Source organism: Callionymus lyra, unplaced genomic scaffold, assembly GCF_982586985.1.
Source record: "Callionymus lyra unplaced genomic scaffold, fCalLyr1.hap1.1 HAP1_SCAFFOLD_168, whole genome shotgun sequence".
Lineage (NCBI taxonomy): Eukaryota > Metazoa > Chordata > Actinopteri > Syngnathiformes > Callionymidae > Callionymus > Callionymus lyra.
Genome location: NW_028258627.1, coordinates 30,001 through 40,000, shown reverse-complemented (window position 1 = coordinate 40,000; position 10,000 = coordinate 30,001). Strand labels below are relative to the sequence as shown.

General features: G+C 58.7%; 1 non-coding gene across 1 annotated transcript; it reads right to left on the bottom strand.

Annotated features, from left to right (window-relative positions):
• Positions 1-7,850: 7,850 nt before the first annotated feature.
• LOC148058115 (5S ribosomal RNA) lies at positions 7,851-7,969 on the bottom strand. The gene has a single exon (XR_015710151.1). It is a non-coding gene; the product is annotated as a 5S ribosomal RNA (ribosomal RNA).
• Between the last annotated feature and the right edge of the window lie 2,031 nt (positions 7,970-10,000).

Sequence of the window (10,000 nt, the reverse complement as noted above, 5' to 3'; positions counted from 1 at the left end):
TCAGGCAAAAGAACCAGAGTTCTCCGCGGCCATCCACTCCAACCTTGTCCGACTTTGAGGCACCAGGCTCGGCCACCCTCCGAGCCTTTTCCTTCCCTCTCCTGTTATGGTGCCTCCCTATTAACCTCTAGGTGGTTGCGCTCGTGACATCAAAAAGACCACTTTTTGAAGAGCAGTCACACTCGGAAAAAATTTCTTTCGTCAGGCAAAAGAACCAGAGTTCTCCGCGGCCATCCACTCCAACCTTGTCCGACTTTGAGGCACCAGGCTCGGCCACCCTCCGAGCCTTTTCCTTCCCTCTCCTGTTATGGTGCCTCCCTATTAACCTCTAGGTGGTTGCGCTCGTGACATCAAAAAGACCACTTTTTGAGGAGCAGTCACACTCGGAAAAAATTTCTTTCGTCAGGCAAAAGAACCAGAGTTCTCCGCGGCCATCCACTCCAACCTTGTCCGACTTTGAGGCACCAGGCTCGGCCACCCTCCGAGCCTTTTCCTTCCCTCTCCTGTTATGGTGCCTCCCTATTAACCTCTAGGTGGTTGCGCTCGTGACATCAAAAAGACCACTTTTTGCAGAGCAGTCACACTCGGAAAAAATTTCTTTCGTCAGGCAAAAGAACCAGAGTTCTCCGCGGCCATCCACTCCAACCTTGTCCGACTTTGAGGCACCAGGCTCGGCCACCCTCCGAGCCTTTTCACTCCCTCTCCTGTTATGGTGCCTCCCTATTAACCTCTAGGTGGTTGCGCTCGTGACATCAAAAAGACCACTTTTTGAGGAGCAGTCACACTCGGAAAAAATTTCTTTCGTCAGGCAAAAGAACCAGAGTTCTCCGCGGCCATCCACTCCAACCTTGTCCGACTTTGAGGCACCAGGCTCGGCCACCCTCCGAGCCTTTTCACTCCCTCTCCTGTTATGGTGCCTCCCTATTAACCTCTAGGTGGTTGCGCTCGTGACATCAAAAAGACCACTTTTTGCAGAGCAGTCACACTCGGAAAAAATTTCTTTCGTCAGGCAAAAGAACCAGAGTTTTCAGCGGTCATCCACTCCAACCTTGTCCGATTTTGAGGCACCAGGCTCGGCCACCCTCCGAGCCTTTTCCTTCCCTCTCCTGTTATGGTGCCTCCCTATTAACCTCTAGGTGGTTGCGCTCGTGACATCAAAAAGACCACTTTTTGCAGAGCAGTCACACTCGGAAAAAATTTCTTTCGTCAGGCAAAAGAACCAGAGTTTTCAGCGGCCATCCACTCCAACCTTGTCCGATTTTGAGGCACCAGGCTCGGCCACCCTCCGAGCCTTTTCACTCCCTCTCCTGTTATGGTGCCTCCCTATTAACCTCTAGGTGGTTGCGCTCGTGACATCAAAAAGACCACTTTTTGCAGAGCAGTCACACTCGGAAAAAATTTCTTTCGTCTGGCAAAAGAACCAGAGTGTTCAGCGGTCATCCACTCCAACCTTGTCCGATTTTGAGGCACCAGGCTCGGCCACCCTCCGAGCCTTTTCACTCCCTCTCCTGTTATGGTGCCTCCCTATTAACCTCTAGGTGGTTGCGCTCGTGACATCAAAAAGACCACTTTTTGCAGAGCAGTCACACTCGGAAAAAATTTCTTTCGTCTGGCAAAAGAACCAGAGTTTTCAGCGGTCATCCACTCCAACCTTGTCCGACTTTGAGGCACCAGGCTCGGCCACCCTCCGAGCCTTTTCACTCCCTCTCCTGTTATGGTGCCTCCCTATTAACCTCTAGGTGGTTGCGCTCGTGACATCAAAAAGACCACTTTTTGCAGAGCAGTCACACTCGGGAAAAATTTCTTTCGTCTGGCAAAAGAACCAGAGTTTTCAGCGGTCATCCACTCCAACCTTGTCCGATTTTGAGGCACCAGGCTCGGCCACCCTCCGAGCCTTTTCACTCCCTCTCCTGTTATGGTGCCTCCCTATTAACCTCTAGGTGGTTGCGCTCGTGACATCAAAAAGACCACTTTTTTCAGAGCAGTCACACTCGGAAAAAATTTCTTTCGTCTGGCAAAAGAACCAGAGTTTTCAGCGGTCATCCACTCCAACCTTGTCCGATTTTGAGGCACCAGGCTCGGCCACCCTCCGAGCCTTTTCACTCCCTCTCCTGTTATGGTGCCTCCCTATTAACCTCTAGGTGGTTGCGCTCGTGACATCAAAAAGACCACTTTTTGCAGAGCAGTCACACTCGGGAAAAATTTCTTTCGTCTGGCAAAAGAACCAGAGTTTTCAGCGGTCATCCACTCCAACCTTGTCCGATTTTGAGGCACCAGGCTCGGCCACCCTCCGAGCCTTTTCACTCCCTCTCCTGTTATGGTGCCTCCCTATTAACCTCTAGGTGGTTGCGCTCGTGACATCAAAAAGACCACTTTTTTCAGAGCAGTCACACTCGGAAAAAATTTCTTTCGTCTGGCAAAAGAACCAGAGTTTTCAGCGGTCATCCACTCCAACCTTGTCCGATTTTGAGGCACCAGGCTCGGCCACCCTCCGAGCCTTTTCACTCCCTCTCCTGTTATGGTGCCTCCCTATTAACCTCTAGGTGGTTGCGCTCGTGACATCAAAAAGACCACTTTTTTCAGAGCAGTCACACTCGGGAAAAATTTCTTTCGTCTGGCAAAAGAACCAGAGTTATCAGCGGTCATCCACTCCAACCTTGTCCGATTTTGAGGCACCAGGCTCGGCCACCGTCCGAGCCTTTTCACTCCCTCTCCTGTTATGGTGCCTCCCTATTAACCTCTAGGTGGTTGCGCTCGTGACATCAAAAAGACCACTTTTTTCAGAGCAGTCACACTCGGGAAAAATTTCTTTCGTCTGGCAAAAGAACCAGAGTTATCAGCGGTCATCCACTCCAACCTTGTCCGACGTTGAGGCACCGATGTCGGCCAAGTTCTGAGCGTTCCACCGCCGAATGCCACTGGTCCTCAACACAGCGGACTTCCAATCCAACCTTGTCCGACTTTGAGGCACCGAAGTCGGCCTCAGCCCGAGCCTTCCCCCGCCGACCTCACTGGAGCCCGCCATCCAGGGACCGGCGGAGGTCGCCCGCATGACCACGGCAAAGTGTCTCAAAGTCGGGCACGACCGCTCGAGTCACCCGCCAACCCGGTCCGGGGCACCTCCAGGGACCGGCGGAGGTCGCCCGCATGACCGCGGCAAAGTGTCTCAAAGTCGGGCATGACCGCTTGAGTCACCCGCCAACCCGGTCCGGGGCACCTCCAGGGACCGGCGGAGGACGCCCGCATGACCGCGACAAAGTGTCTCAAAGTCGGGCACGACCGCTCGAGTCACCCGCCAACCCGGTCCGGGGCACCTCCAGGGACCGGCGGAGGACGCCCGCATGACCGCGACAAAGTGTCTCAAAGTCGGGCACGACCGCTCGAGTCACCCGCCAACCCGGTCCGGGGCACCTCCAGGGACCGGCGGAGGACGCCCGCATGACCGCGACAAAGTGTCTCAAAGTCGGGCACGACCGCTCGAGTCACCCGCCAACCCGGTCCGGGGCACCTCCAGGGACCGGCGGAGGATGCCCGCATGACCGCGACAAAGTGTCTCAAAGTCGGGCACGACCGCTCGAGTCACCCGCCAACCCGGTCCGGGACACCTCCAGGGACCGGCGGAGGACGCCCGCATGACCGCGACAAAGTGTCTCAAAGTCGGGCATGACCGTTCGAGTCACCCGCCAACCCGGTCCGGGGCACCTCCAGGGACCGGCGGAGGAGGCCCGCATGACCGCGACAAAGTGTCTCAAAGTCGGGCATGACCGCTCGAGTCACCCGCCAACCCGGTCCGGGGCACCTCCAGGGACCGGCGGAGGACGCCCGCATGACCGCGACAAAGTGTCTCAAAGTCGGGCATGACCGTTCGAGTCACCCGCCAACCCAGTCCGGGGCACCTCCAGGGACCGGCGGAGGAGGCCCGCATGACCGCGACAAAGTGTCTCAAAGTCGGGCATGACCGCTCGAGTCACCCGCCAACCCGGTCCGGGGCACCTCCGGGGACCGGCGGAGGACGCCCGCATGACCGCGACAAAGTGTCTCAAAGTCGGGCACGACCGCTCGAGTCACCCGCCAACCCGGTCCGGGGCACCTCCAGGGACCGGCGGAGGACGCCCGCATGACCGCGACAAAGTGTCTCAAAGTCGGGCACGACCGCTCGAGTCACCCGCCACCCCGGTCCGGGGCACCTCCAGGGACCGGCGGAGGACGCCCGCATGACCGCGACAAAGTGTCTCAAAGTCGGGCATGACCGCTCGAGTCACCCGCCAACCCGGTCCGGGGCACCTCCGGGGACCGGCGGAGGACGCCCGCATGACCGCGACAAAGTGTCTCAAAGTCGGGCAGGACCGCTCGAGTCACCCGCCAACCCGGTCCGGGGCACCTCCGGGGAGCAGTGGAGGTCGCTCGCATGACCGCGACAAAGTGTCTCAAAGTCGGGCATGACCGCTCGAGTCGCCCGCCATCCCGGTCCGGAGCTCAACACTTTGTCGTTTTTTCCACTCCCTCCCCATTAACCTCTAGGTGGTTGCGCTCGTGACATCAAAAAGACCACTTTTTGCAGAGCAGTCACACTCGGAAAAAATTCGTTTCGTCTGGCAAAAGAACCAGAGTTCTCAGCGGGCTTCCAGTCCAACCTTGTCCGATTTTGAGGCACCAGGCTCGGCCACAGTCCGAGCCCATTCACTCCCTCCCCTGTTGTACTCGCTCCCTATTAACCTCTAGGTGGTTGCGCTCGTGACATCAAAAAGACCACTTTTTGAGGAGCAGTCACACTTAGGAAAAATCCGTTTGCGCTCACACCATCCCTCCCCATTAACCTCTAGGTGGTTGCGCTCGTGACATCAAAAAGACCACTTTTTGAGGAGCAGTCACACTTAGGAAAAATCCGTTTGCGCTCACACCATCCCTCCCCATTAACCTCTAGGTGGTTGCGCTCGTGACATCAAAAAGACCACTTTTTGAGGAGCAGTCAGACACCGAGGTTTTCTGGATTTATGTCCGTTTTCCTGGTTCTCTGACTCGGGCACCTTGTGACCGACATCCCCCCCTTCCCTGGTTCTATTTTGCCGATACTTTGGTGAGTTTTCTACCCGCAAACCAAGCCCCCCAAGCCCGCCGCCTGGTGGGGGAGCATGCCGCCTGGCCCGGTTCTATTTTAGGTCACTTTGGTGAGTTTTCTACCCGCAAACCAAGCCCCCCAAGCCCGCCGCCTGGTGGGGGAAGAGGCCCCCTGGTCCCGGTTCTATTTTAGGACACTTTGGTGAGTTTTCTACCCGCAAACCAAGCCCCCCAAGCCCGCCGCCTGGTGGGGGAAGATGCCCCCTGGTCCCGGTTCTATTTTAGGACACTTTGGTGAGTTTTCTACCCGCAAACCAAGCCCCCCAAGCCCGCCGCCTGGTGGGGGAACATGCCCCCTGGTCCCGGTTCTATTTTAGGACACTTTGGTGAGTTTTCTACCCGCAAACCAAGCCCCCCAAGCCCGCCGCCTGGTGGGGGAACATGCCGCCTAGCCCGGTTCTATTTTAGGTCACTTTGGTGAGTTTTCTACCCGCAAACCAAGCCCCCCAAGCCCGCCGCCTGGTGGGGGAAGAGGCCCCCTGGTCCCGGTTCTATTTTAGGACACTTTGGTGAGTTTTCTACCCGCAAACCAAGCCCCCCAAGCCCGCCGCCTGGTGGGGGAACATGCCCCCTGGTCCTGGTTCTATTTTAGGACACTTTGGTGAGTTTTCTACCCGCAAACCAAGCCCCCCAAGCCCGCCGCCTGGTGGGGGAACATGCCCCCTGGTCCCGGTTCTATTTTAGGACACTTTGGTGAGTTTTCTACCCGGAAACCAAGCCCCCCAAGCCCGCCACCTGGTGGGGGAAGAGGCCCCCTGGTCCCGGTTCTATTTTAGGACACTTTGGTGAGTTTTCTACCCACACTGCAGGTCCCCAAATGCCGCCATCTGGTGGGGGAACATGCCGCCTGCACCGGTTCTATTTTAAGTCACTTTGGTGAGTTTTCTGCCCACACTACGGGTCCCCAAATGCCGCCATCTGGTGGGGGAACATGCCGCCTGCACCGGTTCTATTTTAAGTCACTTTGGTGAGTTTTCTACCCACACTACGGGTCCCCAAATGCCGCCATCTGGTGGGGGAACATGCCGCCTGCACCGGTTCTATTTTAAGTCACTTTGGTGAGTTTTCTACCCACACTACGGGTCCCCAAATGCCGCCATCTGGTGGGGGAACATGCCGCCTGCACCGGTTCTATTTTAAGTCACTTTGGTGAGTTTTCTGCCCACACTACGGGTCCCCAAATGCCGCCATCTGGTGGGGGAACATGCCGCCTGCACCGGTTCTATTTTAAGTCACTTTGGTGAGTTTTCTACCCACACTACGGGTCCCCAAATGCCGCCATCTGGTGGGGGAACATGCCGCCTGCACCGGTTCTATTTTAAGTCACTTTGGTGAGTTTTCTACCCACACTACGGGTCCCCAAATGCCGCCATCTGGTGGGGGAACATGCCGCCTGCACCGGTTCTATTTTAAGTCACTTTGGTGAGTTTTCTGCCCACACTACGGGTCCCCAAATGCCGCCATCTGGTGGGGGAACATGCCGCCTGCACCGGTTCTATTTTAAGTCACTTTGGTGAGTTTTCTGCCCACACTACGGGTCCCCAAATGCCGCCGCCTGGTGGGGGAACTGCCGCCTAGTCCCGGTTCTATTTTAGGTCACTTTTCTCACTTTCTGACCCACAAATAATGCCCCAAATGCCGCCGCCTGGTGGGGGGAACTGCCGCCTAGTCCCGGTTCTATTTTAGGTCACTTTTCTCACTTTCTGACCCACAAATAATGCCCCAAATGCCGCCGCCTGGTGGGGGGAACTGCCGCCTAGTCCCGGTTCTATTTTAGGTCACTTTTCTCACTTTCTGACCCACAAATAATGCCCCAAATGCCGCCGCCTGGTGGGGGGAACTGCCGCCTAGTCCCGGTTCTATTTTAGGTCACTTTTCTCACTTTCTGACCCACAAATAATGCCCCAAATGCCGCCGCCTGGTGGGGGGAACTGCCGCCTAGTCCCGGTTCTATTTTAGGTCACTTTTCTCACTTTCTGACCCACAAATAATGCCCCAAATGCCGCCGCCTGGTGGGGGGAACTGCCGCCTAGTCCCGGTTCTATTTTAGGTCACTTTTCTCACTTTCTTACCCACAAATAATGCCCCAAATGCCGCCGCCTGGTGGGGGGAACTGCCGCCTAGTCCCGGTTCTATTTTAGGTCACTTTTCTCACTTTCTGACCCACAAATAATGCCCCAAATGCCGCCGCCTGGTGGGGGGAACTGCCGCCTAGTCCCGGTTCTATTTTAGGTCACTTTTCTCACTTTCTTACCCACAAATAATGCCCCAAATGCCGCCGCCTGGTGGGGGGAACTGCCGCCTAGTCCCGGTTCTATTTTAGGTCACTTTTCTCACTTTCTGACCCACAAATAATGCCCCAAATGCCGCCGCCTGGTGGGGGGAACTGCCGCCTAGTCCCGGTTCTATTTTAGGTCACTTTTCTCACTTTCTGACCCACAAATAATGCCCCAAATGCCGCCGCCTGGTGGGGGGAACTGCCGCCTAGTCCCGGTTCTATTTTAGGTCACTTTTCTCACTTTCTTACCCACAAATAATGCCCCAAATGCCGCCGCCTGGTGGGGGGAACTGCCGCCTAGTCCCGGTTCTATTTTAGGTCACTTTTCTCACTTTCTTACCCACAAATAATGCCCCAAATGCCGCCGCCTGGTGGGGGGAACTGCCGCCTAGTCCCGGTTCTATTTTAGGTCACTTTTCTCACTTTTCTACCCACAAATAATGGCAAAAAAAAATGCTTACAGCACCCAGTATTCCCAGGCGGTCTCCCATCCAAGTACTAACTGGGCCCGACCCTGCTTGGCTTCCGAGATCAGACGAGATCGGGCTCATTCAGGGTGGTGTGGCCGTAAGCGAGGGAAGCGCTTGTGAAATGCCCCAAAGTGTTGAAAATGTTCCCCAGGCCCCTGGTTCCCCATCCCCGCAGGAGGAGGCTCCCCAGGCCCCCTGGTTCCCCATCCCCGCAGGAGGAGGCTCCCCAAGCCCCCTGGTGCAGGAGGAGGCTCCCCAGGCCCCTGGTTCCCCATCCCCGCAGGAGGAGGCTCCCCAGGCCCCCTGGTTCCCCATCCCCGCAGGAGGAGGCTCCCCAGGCCCCATGGTTCCCCATCACCGCAGGAGGAGGCTCCCCAGGCCCCCTGGTTCCCCATCCCCGCAGGAGGAGGCTCCCCAGGCCCCCTGGTGCAGGAGGAGGCTCCCCAGGCCCCCTGGTTCCCCATCCCCGCAGGAGGAGGCTCCCCAGGCCCCCTGGTTCTCCATCCCCGCAGGAGGAGGCTCCCCAGGCCCCCATGTTCTCCATGCCCGCAGGAGGAGGCTCCCCAGGCCCCTTGGTTCTCCATCCCCGCAGGAGTAGGCTCCCCAGGCGCCCTGGTTCTCCATCCCCGCAGGAGGAGGCTCCCCAGGCCCCCTGGTTCTCCATCCCCGCAGGAGGAGGCTCCCCAGGCCCCATGGTTCCCCATCACCGCAGGAGGAGGCTCCCCAGGCCCCCTGGTTCCCCATCCCCGCAGGAGGAGGCTCCCCAGGCCCCCTGGTTCTCCATCCCCGCAGGAGGAGGCTCCCCAGACCCCCATGTTCTCCATGCCCGCAGGAGGAGGCTCCCCAGGCCCCTTGGTTCTCCATCCCCGCAGGAGGAGGCTCCCCAGGCCCCTGGTTCTCCATCCCCGCAGGAGGAGGCTCCCCAGGCCCCCTGGTTCTCCATGCCCGCAGGAGGAGGCTCCCCAGGCCCCCTGGTTCTCCATGCCCGCAGGAGGAGGCTCCCCAGGCCCCCATGTTCTCCATGCCCGCAGGAGGAGGCTCCCCAGGCCCCTTGGTTCTCCATCCCCGCAGGAGGAGGCTCCCCAGGCCCCTGGTTCCCCATCCCCGCAGGAGGAGGCTCCCCAGGCCCCCTGGTTCTCCATGCCCGCAGGAGGAGGCTCCCCAGGCCCCCTGGTTCTCCATGCCCGCAGGAGGAGGCTCCCCAGGCCCCCTGGTTCTCCATCCCCGCAGGAGGAGGCTCCCCAGGCCCCTGGTTCTCCATGCCCGCAGGAGGAGGCTCCCCAGGCCCCCTGGTTCTCCATGACCGCAGGAGGAGGCTCCCCAGGCCCCCTGGTTCTCCATCCCCGCAGGAGGAGGCTCCCCAGGCCCCCTGGTTCCCCATCCCCGCAGGAGGAGGCTCCCCAGGCCCCCTGGTTCTCCATCCCCGCAGGAGGAGGCTCCCCAGGCCCCCTGGTTCCCCATCCCCGCAGGAGGAGGCTCCCCAGGCCCCCTGGTTCTCCATGCCCGCAGGAGGAGGCTCCCCAGGCCCCCTGGTTCCCCATCCCCGCAGGAGGAGGCTCCCCAGGCCCCCTGGTTCTCCATCCCCGCAGGAGGAGGCCCCCCAGGCCCCTGGTTCCCCATCCCCGCAGGAGGAGGCTCCCCAGGCCCCCTGGTTCTCCATGCCCGCAGGAGGAGGCTCCCCAGGCCCCTGGTTGGGAGAGGGGGAAAAAGAGCAAAGTGTTTAAAAATGCCCCAAAGTGTTGAAAATGTTCCCCAGGCCCCTGGTTCCCCATCCCCGCAGGAGGAGGCTCCCCAGGCCCCCTGGTTGGGAGAGGGGGAAAAAGACCAAAGTGTTTAAAAATGCCCCAAAGTGTTGAAAATGTTCCCCAGGCCCCTGGCTCCCCATCCCCTCAGGAGGAGGCTCCCCAGGCCCCCTGGTTGGGAGAGGGGGAAAAAGAGCAAAGTGTTTAAAAATGCCCCAAAGTGTTGAAAATGTTCCCCAGGCCCCTGGTTCCCCATCCCCGCAGGAGGAGGCTCCCAAGGCCCCCTGGTTGGGAGAGGGGGAAAAAGAGCAAAGTGTTTAAAAATGCCCCAAAGTGTTGAAAATGTTCCCCAGGCCCCTGGTTCCCCATCCCCGCAGGAGGAGGCTCCCCAG